This window comes from Eublepharis macularius, chromosome 5 (genome assembly GCF_028583425.1).
Source record: "Eublepharis macularius isolate TG4126 chromosome 5, MPM_Emac_v1.0, whole genome shotgun sequence".
In the NCBI taxonomy this organism is placed as follows: domain Eukaryota; kingdom Metazoa; phylum Chordata; class Lepidosauria; order Squamata; family Eublepharidae; genus Eublepharis; species Eublepharis macularius.
The window spans coordinates 30,214,704-30,228,937 of record NC_072794.1 but is presented as its reverse complement, the minus strand read 5'-3'; positions in this window follow the sequence as shown (position 1 = coordinate 30,228,937).

The following is a 14,234-nucleotide window of genomic DNA, read 5'->3' as shown; positions in this document are numbered from 1 at the left end:
GAGGTTGGGGTAGGGAACATGTCCTCTTAAAAACCTCATGAGCTAGTTTAGGCTTAGGGAATGTGGTTTCTGCAATCAGCTCTATGCTGGGTGGAGATTGGAAAGGGAAAAATTAAGAGACAAAGACCCAACCCTTGATCAGGTAACCAAAAAGGTAGAGAAAAACAAACCAATATTTGCAAAATACAAAAGTTATCACAGGAAGTGAAAAGCTAACACAAAAATTATTTAATAGAATACAGAACAATAAAAGCAGAGATTTAAAACAATAGAGAGAGAGAGAACCTAAGTAAGGCACCTTCCCCTTAATACAAATAATTGAAAAAATAATAAATGCACACAAGAATGTCATACAAATCACTTTCAAATTACCAGACTAAACCTTGTGAATCACCAGACCATATGCATTCCGACCATTAATGCCTTCAGTGGTCACCAATCAATTGCTACACGCTGATAATTTATAAAGTACAACAGACTGACCAGGCACAGAATGAATCCTAAAAATAGAGAAAAAATGTAAAGGTATGTACTAATTGAATATTAATAAAATTTTACTCTATCCATTTTTAAAGTTACTTAAAGTTACTTAAAAAAATACGCCATATGCTGTGCAGCCATTAAATGGGTTGATACACCAACCTTCCATTTGCACTAAATATCCCTGTCACCTTACTGATCCTTTTGTGTGCTGTGTTAGAATTTGCCATGAGCCTTGGGGACAGTGTTCCAGACTGGAATGCTAGAGCAGTTAGCCTTGTAGGACGGAACTGCAAGAAAAGGACTGATAATTACTGGTGCATAGACCAGGTTACAGAGGTGCCCTTTGCCCCATCTCATCCACCTCCAATAATGAATACAGTGGTCAATGCACATGATAAATCCTAGTGGCATTGGCTTTCTGTCTCATGAGCCAGTAACCCCTTGATCAGTTGTTGGGTGAACGGTCAATTGTCTGTGTGTGCTTAATGGCTGTGCACAATAGTGCACAGAAAATAAAATAAACAAGGAAGTTACTTTCAGTTTGTTCTCTGACTAACTAGCAAGTGCTGAGTTCATCTCAGGCAGGTGTGTCATGGCTGTCCACCCTTGGTTTGACCATGGAGACACACTTCATGTCTTTAGGTCTGGCAACCTCTGCCTATGACCAAGCAGGAAGCAAACCCTCCCCTTTCTTTGGAAGCTGAAGCAAATGCTTTCCTCCATTTCCCTTAGAGAAGACATTTTAATGTTGACTGCATTCAGTTTCAAGGACTTACCAGACCAAATTGACGACCATTGTTAGTCTATTAATGAAATGTTGCAGTCTATATTCCATTTCAATTGGTATTTTAATAGGGATTGGTCATTTTGTGAGTTTAGAATGGCATAAATTCTAGCTATGTGGCCTTTGCAGTGAGATTGTACTTGTTTTAATAAAAGTTCAACGTCTGTTAGCTCACGTTTTAAGAAGTTCGCAATTATTTGGCTGCCTATAAGGTGAGATAATTGCAAATATTGGTACCAAGGGACAGTAACGTCTGCATCTCTTTCTATTTGCTCCTTACTTAGGATGGCCCCTTGTTTGGAAATATCCATGATCCTAGTTTTCTTAATTACCTTCCATTGCTGGAATGAAACTAAATCCTGACCTGGTGGAAACCGCGTTTGGTCAAGGAAGGATGATAGTGGAGAACGTGTAGGGGCTAGATAGTTTCTTACTCTGTCCCAAGCAGATAAAGTAGATTTCAAAAATGGATTGGCTGAGGTTTGAGTTGGCCTATTTTTAGGGTCTGTCCAAATTATATCCTTTATGTCATGAGGGAGAATATGTACTGTTTTGGCATATATCCAGTACAAATTATCTGAGAAGTGCAACAGAAGTACTGGGTTTGCTAGTGGGCTGCCATATAATATTGTTTTAGGTCTGGTATAGCCAGACCTCCTCTTTTGGGTGAACGTTTCACGGTTGAGAAGTTTATTCTAGGGCATTTGTTATCCCAGATAAACTTGTTTAAAAGAGTTTGCCAATGCTGGATATCCTGATCAGTAAGATTAATAGGCAGCATACAAAAGTTGAATAAAAAGAGAGGTAAAATCATGGCTTTGACTTGTCTTATGGTTTCTGCCAAAGGTTCTATAGAAAGGGCTAACAATAGTGGAGACAGGGGACACCCCTGCCAAGTCCCTCTTGTAAGCTTAATATCTTTTGATTTCATTCCATTTATTTTTAAGTGGACCTTAGGGTTGGCATAAAGTAAGCTGATTGATTGCAAAAAAAACTTGGCCAAATCCCATTTTTGACAGGAGTCTCAAAAGAAAATTGGTTTCCAGGATGTCAAAAGCTTTTTCTGCGTCCAGTGACAGCAAGACTGCCTCAATTTGGTTAGTAGTGCAATGATTAATGATATTAAGAGACTTACACACATTATCTGCCATGTTTCTGTTTGGGATGAAGCCGGTTTGGTCAAGGTGAATGTAATGGTTAATGATTTTATTTAACCTGTTGGCTAAGATTGCTGTAAAAAATTTTGCATCCTGATTTAGCAAGGAAATTGGATGATAAGACAATGGAAGGGTGACATCTTTTCCTTTTTTGGGAATCACAATGACCGAGGCTTCATACCAAGACTGTGGGAAGATACCCTGCGTAAGTATTGCGTTGCAGGTCAGCCTGAGTGGTTCAGCTAAGATATGGTTAAAACTTATAAAATTCGGCAGGAAAGCCGTCTCAGCTGGAGTTTTTGTTAAGTTTAAGCTTCTTGATGATCCCAGTGATTTCTTGAGTAGAAACAGGAGAATCCAAAAATTCCCTATGCGCTGGCGAAAGACATTTTAAAGATGTGCAAGAAGCTAAGAAGTTGTCAATATCAGATATGAGAGGGTTTGTGGTTTTATAAAGATTAGAACAGAAGTCATAAAACATTTCCAAAATTTCTTTGTTATCGGAGGTGTAAACCTTATTGCTTTTTTTAAATTAAATTAATTTGATGGGATGAGGTTTTTTTATTTTGACTTTCCAAGCAAGTAAGCATAGTGTTCTAGGACTTCTATGCCAAAATTTCTGCTTTAAAAAAAGTAGATTCTTTTTAATATCAGAAGACTCTCAAGATCCCAGCTTTTTCCTTTCAAGCAGTAGTTGTTTATAAGCTTTTTTTTACTGTTAAACTTTTTATGCTTACTTTCTAATGTTTGAATTTTGTTTATAATGTTCAACCTAAATTTCTCTCTTTTTTATAGAATGAAGCTACTGAAATGATCTTCCCTCTAGTCACTGCCTTCATAGCATTCCAAATTGTTGCCTGGGGAACTTCACCTGCAACATTCTCCTTAAAATAATTTTCAAGCCTTTTCTCTATTTATGGATGGATGGATGGGTTTAATAAAAGGGATTTGTTTAATAGCCAATGAGTTTCATGTCTCGTGTTTTCATCCAAATTTCAATGGGTTTCCACCCAGGCATGATCCGACCAGATCTACCCCAGTTGTCTGTTTAAAGGGAAACACTCCTACAGATTTTCACATCAAACGTTACTGCTTACAGAAAACAAGATAAATCAAGTAAATTATTCAGACCCTTAGATTTCATGGTGTCCAAAAAATGGATCCATGAGGCTTCTTTCCTTAATAGAGTGTATTGTTATATTCCTGGGAACCATGAGTTGCCACGTACAAGACTGTAAATCTAAGGGCTTTTTCATCCTTGTGGTGTTGAAGAAATTGCTCTGTAAGGGGAGCATCCACAATTTTATTTGTTATTCTGAACATATGCTCCAAAATGCAGCCCTTTAGTGGTCTGATGGTGTTTTCTACATAATACTGTTCACGCTGACAAATAATTAGGTATACTACCCCTGCCATTTGACAAGTAGAAAAGTCCCTAAAAGTGATGTTATGACTGTTCTTAAGATTGACAGTTTTGCCTGATAGAGATAAAGGACATACTTTACAATGACCGCAGGGGTAGTGCCCAATAGGTTGGTCTATCCTGGTCAAGTAAGTTCTGGATTGGTCTGAGTGGACAACTAAATCTCTCAGACTCTTGGTTTTTCTAAAACCTATGGTAGGTGGCATATTGCAACCTGGAATGTCCTGCACCAAAAACCAGTATTTGTTAATACTTTTTTTAGTCTGGTTAGAGAGGGGTGTAAAGTCTAATGCCCACCTTAAACGCTCATTAGGTTGTTTGGTCTTAGGGGTAAACAGATCTTTCCTAGGTACTTCCTCTGTTCTACACAGTGCATTATGGATGATCCCTGTCGGATAGCCCCTGTTAATAAAGGCTCTACTCATGAATTCCGCCTCCCTTCTAAAGTCAGTTGGATCTGAGCAGTTTCTTTTGATTCTCAGAAATTGCCCATAGGGAATATTATTTTTCAAATGTTTTGGGTGGCAAGACCCATACTCTAAATAAGAATTACTGTCTGTCGACTTTTTGAAGGGTTTAACACTAATGGTATTACAACTGTTCCTATAGACCACCACATCAAGGAAGTTGACAAAATCATGATTATATTCCCACATATGTTGTATATACAAGTCAATGCTATTTAACCAGTCTCCAAACTGCTGGATACGGTCCCTCCCATTATACAGAACACATCATCAATATACCGAAAATACCTAAAGATCTTATCATGGAAGGGATTGTAGATGGGATCTAGGACTGATCTCATTTCCAGTGCTGATTGGCCACACTAGGTGCCATAGCGCAGCCCATAGCTACCCTTTTGACTTGAAGGTAAAATTGAGAGAAAAAACGAAAACAATTCTTTTCAAGAACTAAATCTGTGAGTTGTAAAATAAATGAGGTAGAGGGAGACTGGGATGCACGGGCTAATAAGGTGTTCTCAATCACTGCTCTAGCTTCCTCCAGGGGAATCAATGTGTATAGGGAACGTACATCCAAAGTAACAAAAAAGTGATCTGACTTCAATTGTAAACCCTCTACCAACTGTATGAAGTTCCCCGTGTCTTTAACGTATGATGGAGTTCTGGAAACAAAAGGCTGAAGAAATTGGTCTAAATATATAGCTAAAGGATCAAGAACAGAATTTGTGCCAGACACAATAGGTCTCCCTGGAGGGGAGGTGATGTTCTTATGAATTTTTGGGAGGACATAAAATACTGGGACCCTGGGAGTACTATTAATGAGAGCATGGTATGTACGTGCATTGATCTATCCCGCTAAAAGACCTTAATCTAAGACCAATTTAATCAGTGATATGATCTTGGCAGTGGGATCATGTGAGAGTGGTTCATAGTTACTTCTGTCATTCAATTGTTGAAGTACTTCTTGGATACAGATATCAGTATCTAAAATGACCATTCCACCCCCTTTATCCACCGGCTTAATGGTGATCGTGGAATCATCATCTAAATTATGTAGGGTATCCCTGTCAAGTTTAGATAAATTATGCCAAGATGGTTTAAAGGTCTTTTCAAGGGACTCAACTTCCTTAGTGATCATATATTCAAAAGTTTCAATTCTCGGGTCCAAAATATTTGGTACAAAGATAGACCTAGTCTTAAAAGAGCACTCATCCCTGGAGGTAGATGGAAAGTCCTGCAATTTTTTTTTTAATTTGATCTGTCTGTAAAGTTTATATAAATCAATGCGGGTCTGAAAAGGTTTATACACTGGTGTTGGAACATAACTCAATTCTTTGTTCAAAAGGAATCACTCTCGTGTGCTGAGAGGATGAGAGGAAAGATTAAATACTAAGAGCCAAGCTACAAGTGACGCCTGACACAGGTCGGAGAGTTGTCAGCTTCCCTCAAGTTTTGATGGGAAATGTAGGCATCCTGGTCTTGCAGCTGTAATGGAGAGCCAAGCTGTAAAACCAGGACGCCTACATTTCCCATCAAAACTTGAGGAAAGCTGACAAGTGTCCAACCTGTGTAAGGCGTCACTTGTAGCTTGGCTCTCAGTCCTCCGTCTGTCTTTGTTGAATGTTTCCCTTTAAACAGACAGCTTTAGGGAGTGCCGGTTGCCTCTTCAAAAGCTTTGCTGATAAATTAGTGTCTGTGCACAGCTTGGATTTTGGTGCGCCATGTCTGACACACAGGAAAGTTACGTATGTTGGCTGGTGAGTTCATGTATTGATTTGAGAAATGAGTAGAACATGTTTGGTTATTGTGTGAATCTTGTATTTAACTTGATTTAATTTGTAGATCTGGGGTGATATGGATTGAGGACCTCTGATGAAATTATAACACATGAAACAAGAAAACTTCAGCCTGGCCGCTTGTCAGGTTCTCAGAAGGATTGAGTCCTGACACCTCTGGATCCATGTACAGAAGGACAAAGATTCAGTGGAAGTTCAGTTTGGTCTTTGGTCTTTGACCTGCCCCTCACTTACCTGTTGGACTTTTACTTGGAGCACCACGGATCCACACACCTATAAGAGAACAGAACATACAACCCATGGTGTAGTTGGACTTTTGGTTATCTCTTGCCTGGCCGTTGCCAGTAGTGGAACAGAGTACTATTTATAGCATGTATTTTTGTATAAAAGCATTTGTGTATGAATCTATTTTTGTATAGTAGTTGGAACAAGACATTAATATTGTTTATATTGATTCTGCGCTTGTACACTTTACACTTAATATATTTAATAGAAAGCATTAATTAATTTGTTAACTTTCAGTGAGTATTCTATTCCCTGGATTGTAGTTTTCCACTTTTTGTTTCGGCTTTTCTGTCTGGGGAGGCTTGCCCTGTGTGATTTGATCTTAGATCTTGGCAGCTAAGTAGGTGATCCCTCCAGGGTTGTTTCGCAGAGGCAGGCAATGACAAACCGTATCTCTTGCTTTAAAAACATTTATGTTAACATTTTCATGGTGCAAAAACATGATGCAAAAACAAGACTTGGAGTATGCAACATGAATGACCATGGAAATGAAATAAACACCTTGCACAGTGGTTTTTTAAAAAGGCAAATATAATGCATCAGGAACTATCCACAATATAAAATTCAATGTCCCTAAATGAAGCCTAAATTTACACAAAAAATAAACGCCCAATGAATTTTCAAGTGTGCACTTGCAATTTCAACTGACCTGTGTATTTTAAAGCAAAATAAAAATACATTTTTAAAAGTAGCTCCTAAGTCGGGGCCATTTGCTGCATTTAGTAAGGAGAAAATCAGACTGTGCTGAAAGAACCATCTCCCCTCACGTCCCTGAGATCGGCCATTAGGGGAAGAAGCTGCACAGTGTTTTACTACAGCTCCCAGAATCCTTATTGCCTACAACTCCCATACTGCACAGGTCCAACTACATTGTTAACCCCTTTATTGCCCACTTGTTTTGTGCCACAAAGCTCCAGTCTATTTTATATACTTTCGCCCCTCAATTCAGATCATACACAGAAAGGGCTGTTTCTGTTGGTTTCTATCTCCATTTATTTGTTTATATTTTATCTGTATTAATCTTCTTTCAAATTTTAATATTTAGTACTAAAGGATGCCCTTAACTCTTGGAGTAGGCCCCCTCGGCCCATGCCAACTGACCCCACTTCCCCCCCCCCCCACGGTTTTGCACTGTCTACGGGCTCAGTTAGACTAGGGACCCACCAAGTCTGGAGTATCATTTGCAGCTTTTTAGAGAGAGCAGCTTTTTATCAATGTTTATGCCAGGATGTTCACTATTTATATTAATTATCTCTTTTTCTTCTCAAGTAAGCTTGAGAAAGAGATGCATCTCCTAGGTAAAGGTAAAGGTCCCCTGTGCAACCACCAAGTCATTATTGATCCACAGGGCAACGCTGCATCACGACGTTTTCTTGGCAGACTTTTATGGGGTGGTTTGCCATTGACTTACCCAGTCATCTACTCTTTACCCCCAGGAAACCGGGTACTCATTTTACCGACCTCGGAAGGAAGGCTGAGTCAACCTTGACCTGGCTACCTGAACCTGGCTTCCACCAGGATCGAACTCAGGTCATGAGCAGAGCCTGGGCTGCAGTACTGCAGCGTACCACTCTGCATCTCCTACCACCCTGCAAACTGAGAGAACTCTAGATTATAAGAAGTTTTTAAAATTGTGCTGCTTTTAACAAGTTGACCACAGAAAATTTTTCAGACTTAATTGGTGGTCTGGTGCCCTCTTCTGTTATAATGACTGTAGTACAGAGATTCAAAAGCAGATGAGTTACATTAATCATTGTATATTCCTGATATGTAATATAAGCTGAATTTGGAATTAGGTCAGTATTTCCAAGCATTCTTTATGAGCATTCGGAAGAGGTCTGTTTGTTTCTTCAAAGTTTTTTCTGGTTCATTATGTTGGCATATAGGTGGACTAATGGTCCCACACACATGACTGTATGATTGGGAAATATACTTTGGCTTCACTTGCATCGTAACCATCCTTCAGCACCCCAAACTGTGGCAAAGAGATACTTGGAAATTTAACCTCCTTCCTCGACAAAGACAATCTGGAAAGAAGATAGGGCTTTTGAACTTGACTCTGGATATCTACCACATAAAATGTATGTAAGAAACAATAAAGAAAATTAGCCCATACCTAAAATGATAGACCTGTGACTTTCCACTGTGTCTCTGGTATCCAGCTGGATTGCCGGGGGTGCTTAATGCCCTATGTGTTTCAGTCCTGTGCGCCCAGTTGAGTGAGCAATTATAACTACTCTTGAAAATTTGAGGGGTGGGTTCTAGACCAACTTCTGTCTGCAGTTTTTCTGTTTCTTGGCCTTTTGCTTGATAAAACTTGAGCTTTGCCTTCTGGCCAGCATTCTCTGTAATGAGAATGGAACCTGCACCTCTTTGTTTGGCACATTAATGCCTTTCCCCAGTGAGGTGTCAGGGAGATTACAGTTTTGGTGAAGGCCAGGGCCGGCGCGCCCATTGAGGCCAGGTAGGCGGTGGCCTCAGGGTGCGGGGTGCCGGAAGGAGCGCCGGAGGAAGAGGTGTGGGGGGCAGGAGCGCGCACCACAGAGCTGCAGCCTCCTATCCCTCCTGCCCCGCGCCACCGCCGCCACCGCCGCCGCCAGCACACACCCCAGCCGGGCGCAGCAGCCGCGGGCAGGTGTCTGCGGCAGCGCAGGCGACCAAGCGGGCAAGCTTGGAGGCCACCTGCGCACTGTCCAAGCCGCCCGCCGCAGCGATCAGGCCGGCGGTGCGCGCACTCCCATGATGATGTCACATGTGACGTCATCACGCAGGCCTGGCACCGCTGCTGGTGAAGGCACAGTTGTGTGCTCCATTGTTACTGTTAGGGTTGCCAGCTCCAAGTTGGGAAATTCCTGGAGATCTGGGTGGTGAAACCTGGAGAAACCTGGAGAAAGTGGGATTTGGGGAGGGAAAGGACCTTGGCATGGCATCATTCCATAAAGTTCACCCCCAAAGTAGCCATTTTCTCCAGGTGAACTGATCTCTGTGGCCTGGAGTCCAGTTGTAATTCCGGGAGATCTCCAGTCACTACCTGGAGGCTGGCAACCCTAGTTACTATCCCAGTGCCTGCAATTTCCCTTGCTTAGCAAAAAGCTGGTAAAAAGCACCTTTCAAAGTCCCAACTTGGTCAGGAGGACCCAACTTCTTGAGTGGAAGTTGTCATTGTTATTCTGTTGTGGTTGCCTCCGCTGAGGGGGCTATGGGAGTGTGAGAATGCTGTGGCTAGAGTGACTGTTTCCTTTCCTGTGTGTCTGGAGTTTGGAACCTACATCTGCAGAGCTTCCTTGAGAATGTTAAATCCAGAGTGACTGCTGGTTAAGTCATGGTGCTCCTTCCAGTAGTGGTGGGGATCTGTGTTCCCTTTGTTCCCTACCTCAATTTATTCTATGTATGTGGGGTGACTGCCTGATGTCAGGGGACCATGGCCTCATTCATCTCATGCTGGTTGGCTGCAGATGTGTGCCATTCACAGGGGCATTGGTGGCATGCTGCTATGTGGTTGGTGGATATCTGCAGAGTTGCTGTGGTCTCCTGTGCAATCACTATGTTTTCATCATCTTGGAGAAAGGTATTTCTGTCACTTATCTCTCCTCTGCAGAATATCCATAGAATAGTGATTTGGATGAGGGTGAAACCATGCCAATGTCAGCACTTCACTGGTACCAGGTTTTTATAACGGCGTTGCATGAGTCCCCTGTTGTTCAGAACAAATGTACAAACAGCCAGTGTGGAGTTGTACTTAGTGTTCCAGACTAGGATCTGGGAGACCCACGTTTGAATCCTCATTGTGCCCTGGGAGCCAGTCACATACTGTTAGACTTATCTACCTCACACGGTTGTTGTGAGGATAAAATGGAGGAGTAGAGAATGATGCTGCTTTGGGTTCTCATTGGGGAGAAAGGTGGGGTATAAATGAACACATGACAAAAACAAATAAATGTCACATTTTCAAAAGTTGCCTTGGAATACATCTGAACCAACTGTTAGAAGTCCAGATCATGTGGAAGTATTCTAACTGTACTGAAAATGCCATAAATGCTTGACATTTTTACATGTACATTATTTCTTTTTTAAATTTATATTTTATTCAGTGAATTTTCAAATTTACAAACATTAACAAATAAAAAATCAACTTTAAAACATTCAAAATTGTAGTTCTGTCTCTTTAACAGATAGTCTGGTGCATTAGGTACCACATTCCCAGTTATAGCTTCTATTGTTTTGGTTATGTTGTCCCAGAAGTTTTTCATGTGCTTACAATACCACCAGCAGTGCAGAAAGGTTCCTACTTTGCCACATTGTTTCCAACATCTGGGAGAGCATGTTTTACTTATGTGATGAAGTTTGACAGGTGTTATATACCAGTGCATAAGAATTTTAACTGATTGCATTTTGATATTAATAATTTTGGATGCAAAGGTATGTGAGTGCCAAATTTCTTTCCAGTTATCCTCTGAAAGATCAGTGTTGCAATCTTTCTGCCAAATTCTTTGATAAGAAAGCATTTTGCTTTCCTGTTTTACTTCTATTAGAATGTGGTATATTTTAGATATCAGACCTTTATGACAACCCATCTCCCAGCTTATCAATCTTTCAAAATCTGTAATTGGTTTTTACATGTACATTATTTCTAACAGCTTTCCTTGACCCATGAACTTTACCATTTCTAAGTACAAAGGTCCTTTGTACTCAGCACTAGTTGGTGCCACACACCTGGCTCCACCCATCTGCCATGCAATTAGAGTTAATTATGCCTGCAAATTTATAAGCAGATTGAGTGAGGTCCTTGTAGGCAGGGTTGCCAAAGTCTTGAAAAATGTCTAACAAAGGCTTAACGTGTAGAAATGATCATGGGAAGCTTTTCATGGCCTGGAAGTAAACAACATCATCTGATAAATAACATCCCATTACACTGTATCAAAAGCTTGTTAGCAACCATCCTCAAAAACAATATCCAAGACAATACTGACCAGCTTTTAATGTTACTGGTTACTTCATGAACATATTATAACCGTAATGAAGATCACAGTATAAAGCAGCTTAACATGTTCATGAGGTAGTCAGTCACACCATTGGTTTATGTAATCCAGTACTGCTGGTGGTTCTCTAGGGAATCAGACGAAGAAGTTCCCCAGCTCAGCTATGTAAGATCCTTTAATTGACATGCCAGGGATCGTCCATAGGACTGTCTGTATACATAGTGTGGGATGTATCATTGAACTATGGACCATCCATTAGGTTTTTTTAACCAAGTTGACTTCCTGGAACCTACTGCACTATTACTTTGCCCTATTGGCTTGACTCTTGTTCTATTTTTTTCCCATTGGACAATTTTATCTTTGTCTCGTATCCTAAAGTAATATGTGATCATGGGCTATCTAGTTCAAGATCTTAACTTGTTCTTGTACAATAACCATGTGATATATCTTTACAACATGGAAAATAATTATATGAAGACCCTTATTTCAAATTGGTTAATAAATAATAAAATTAACACCTGTCAGCTCTGCTTTTATTATTTTAATGTCTGTCTGTCTATCTAACTGTAATGTCTTTTATAATCTGTATTATTTGTCCTTTCAACAGTCCTGTGATATAGGATTCCATAGTATCAACTGCACAGATGGATAAAAGAGGTTAAAGGTCAGTGATTTGTCCAAAGTTGATAAATTCCTCACAAGATTTTGCCCATCTGTGAAAGATCTACTTGAATCCAATATTCATACACATAGCAGCTAAATGGGGGCCGTCGTCACATGGGCATCTGTTCCGTTAAATTTACAGTATATAGCGTCATACCTGATATCGGCACAGTAATGTTTCTTTGGGTCACCTCACGGCTCTTTGCGCTCCGAGCTGTCCACACCGAAGCGCTCTGTTCCATTCTCTCTAATGGCGCAGAAGCAGCTCCTCCCCCCTTTTTAATTTTTTTGCCGTTTAATTCCGCTATAACGGAATAACATTATATAAACATTCCCGTAGACCAACCCAGAACGACGCTGATAGGTTGCCCTTTTTTCCTGCCTGTGGAGTGGTCAGAACATTGGTTGACCCTTTTGTTTTTCCAACTTTAGCGAGGTGTGGTTTTGGGTTAAAATATTTCTCCAATGGTGATTGAGTCATTTTTACTTCAGCAGAAAATTTGCATTGTGTTATGTCATTATGGCATTTATAAGGACATAATTAAAAAAAAAGGGAGTCGCAGGGAGAAATGGATTCTGGGATTGAAGGGAGGGCATAGGGTGTTGCAAGGCGAAATACATCGATGTGAGGCATTCACACTGAGGCACAAAATATCGCGACTATCAAGCACAAAGCAGAAGAGAGAAAATCGCATCAGTGTTGGAATAAGGTGGGTGTTTGCTGGGAAAGTGCGCCATTTTCACGCTAAATAAAAGCCCGTGTGACGACGGCCGGGGTCTCACCACACCAATCTGAAATGAATGTGAATCAAATGAAATATGGCAAATAGTGTCCACCACCTCAGCAGAAGTAGAAAATCACTTACTGGCCATTTCCACACACGTTGAATAACGCACTTTCAATACACTTTAGCAATCCTTTGGAAGCGGATTTTTTGTTCCACACATGGAAAAGCAGTTCCAAATGTTCACTAAAGAGTATTGAAAGTGGATTATCCAACGTGTGTGGAAGCAGCCAATGTCTCTAATTCTCATTATGTCTCTAGTTATGCTGGAGAGATGGGCTCCAACTTTATCTTAGTAGGACTGGAGATTCAAACTTTCACATCTGTATGTTGTTTATAAAGCATTTTCACTGCTTCTCAGTGTTCTTCTCGCTAAGGTGCTAGTCAATGCCACATTACAAAACTAGCAATCAAATACAAGCAAAGTACAAGAGAAATTGTTTAGTTATTATCATTGAGTGTTAATGCTTTGTCTTCAGATATGTTTGCTTCAGATATGGAAAATGTGTTAATCACACTTCAGCAGGTTTTAGTATATGGCATATAGTGATGTTTCAGGCATGTAGGAGACTCATCCTGTGTCTGAGGTGATTTAATGAGAATTCTGTGACTAAAAGAAATGTAGGGACAGATGCTTGTTTCACAAAACTGTCTCAATGGAATTATTACCTTAACCACAATGATAAATATAAAAACAACACAAAAAAGAGGAACAGGTCAGATATGAAAATCAAGGGTAAATCTTAGTTTCAGTCTTTGACAATCTCTTGTTTACTAACCTAAAGGTGGAATTTTTTCTGTGGATAAACTTTCTGTGGAATTTTCTGTGGGAAATTTTCTGTGGGAAATTTTCATGCATTAAATTTTTATTGCACAGGGTAAAGGACAAATCTGGTCTCTGCCTTGTCTCTTCCCTTACTCAGCTAAGTACAGCCTGATTTTGATTAAGAAAATGGTACAGGTGAAACAGCCACTGTTTTCAGTAAGGCATTGAAAGAACTCAATCAAATAGAGGTGTCAAGAGAGGACAGGCCAAGTGGGCAAGGGAAGAGGTAAATGCTTCAAGGAATTACACCACCTGAGCTCAAGGAAGCAATAGTTAGACCTGTGTTGAAAAAACCGTCCCTGAGCTCTACCATGTTGGAGAATTTTGAACTAGTTTCCAATCTTCCATTCTTGAGTAAAGTGTTAGAGTGGATGGTTGCTTCTCAGCTCCAGAGGCCCTTGGAAGAGGCTGATTTTCTGGACCCATTTCATTCTGGCTTCAGGCTGGGATTTGGAACAGAGACTGCACTGGCGGCATTGGTTGATGACCTTTACTGGAAACTAGACAAGGGGAATGTGACCCTGCTAGTCCTGCTAGACCTCTCAGCAAACTTCAGTACTATTGATCATAGTATTCTTCTGAGTCACCT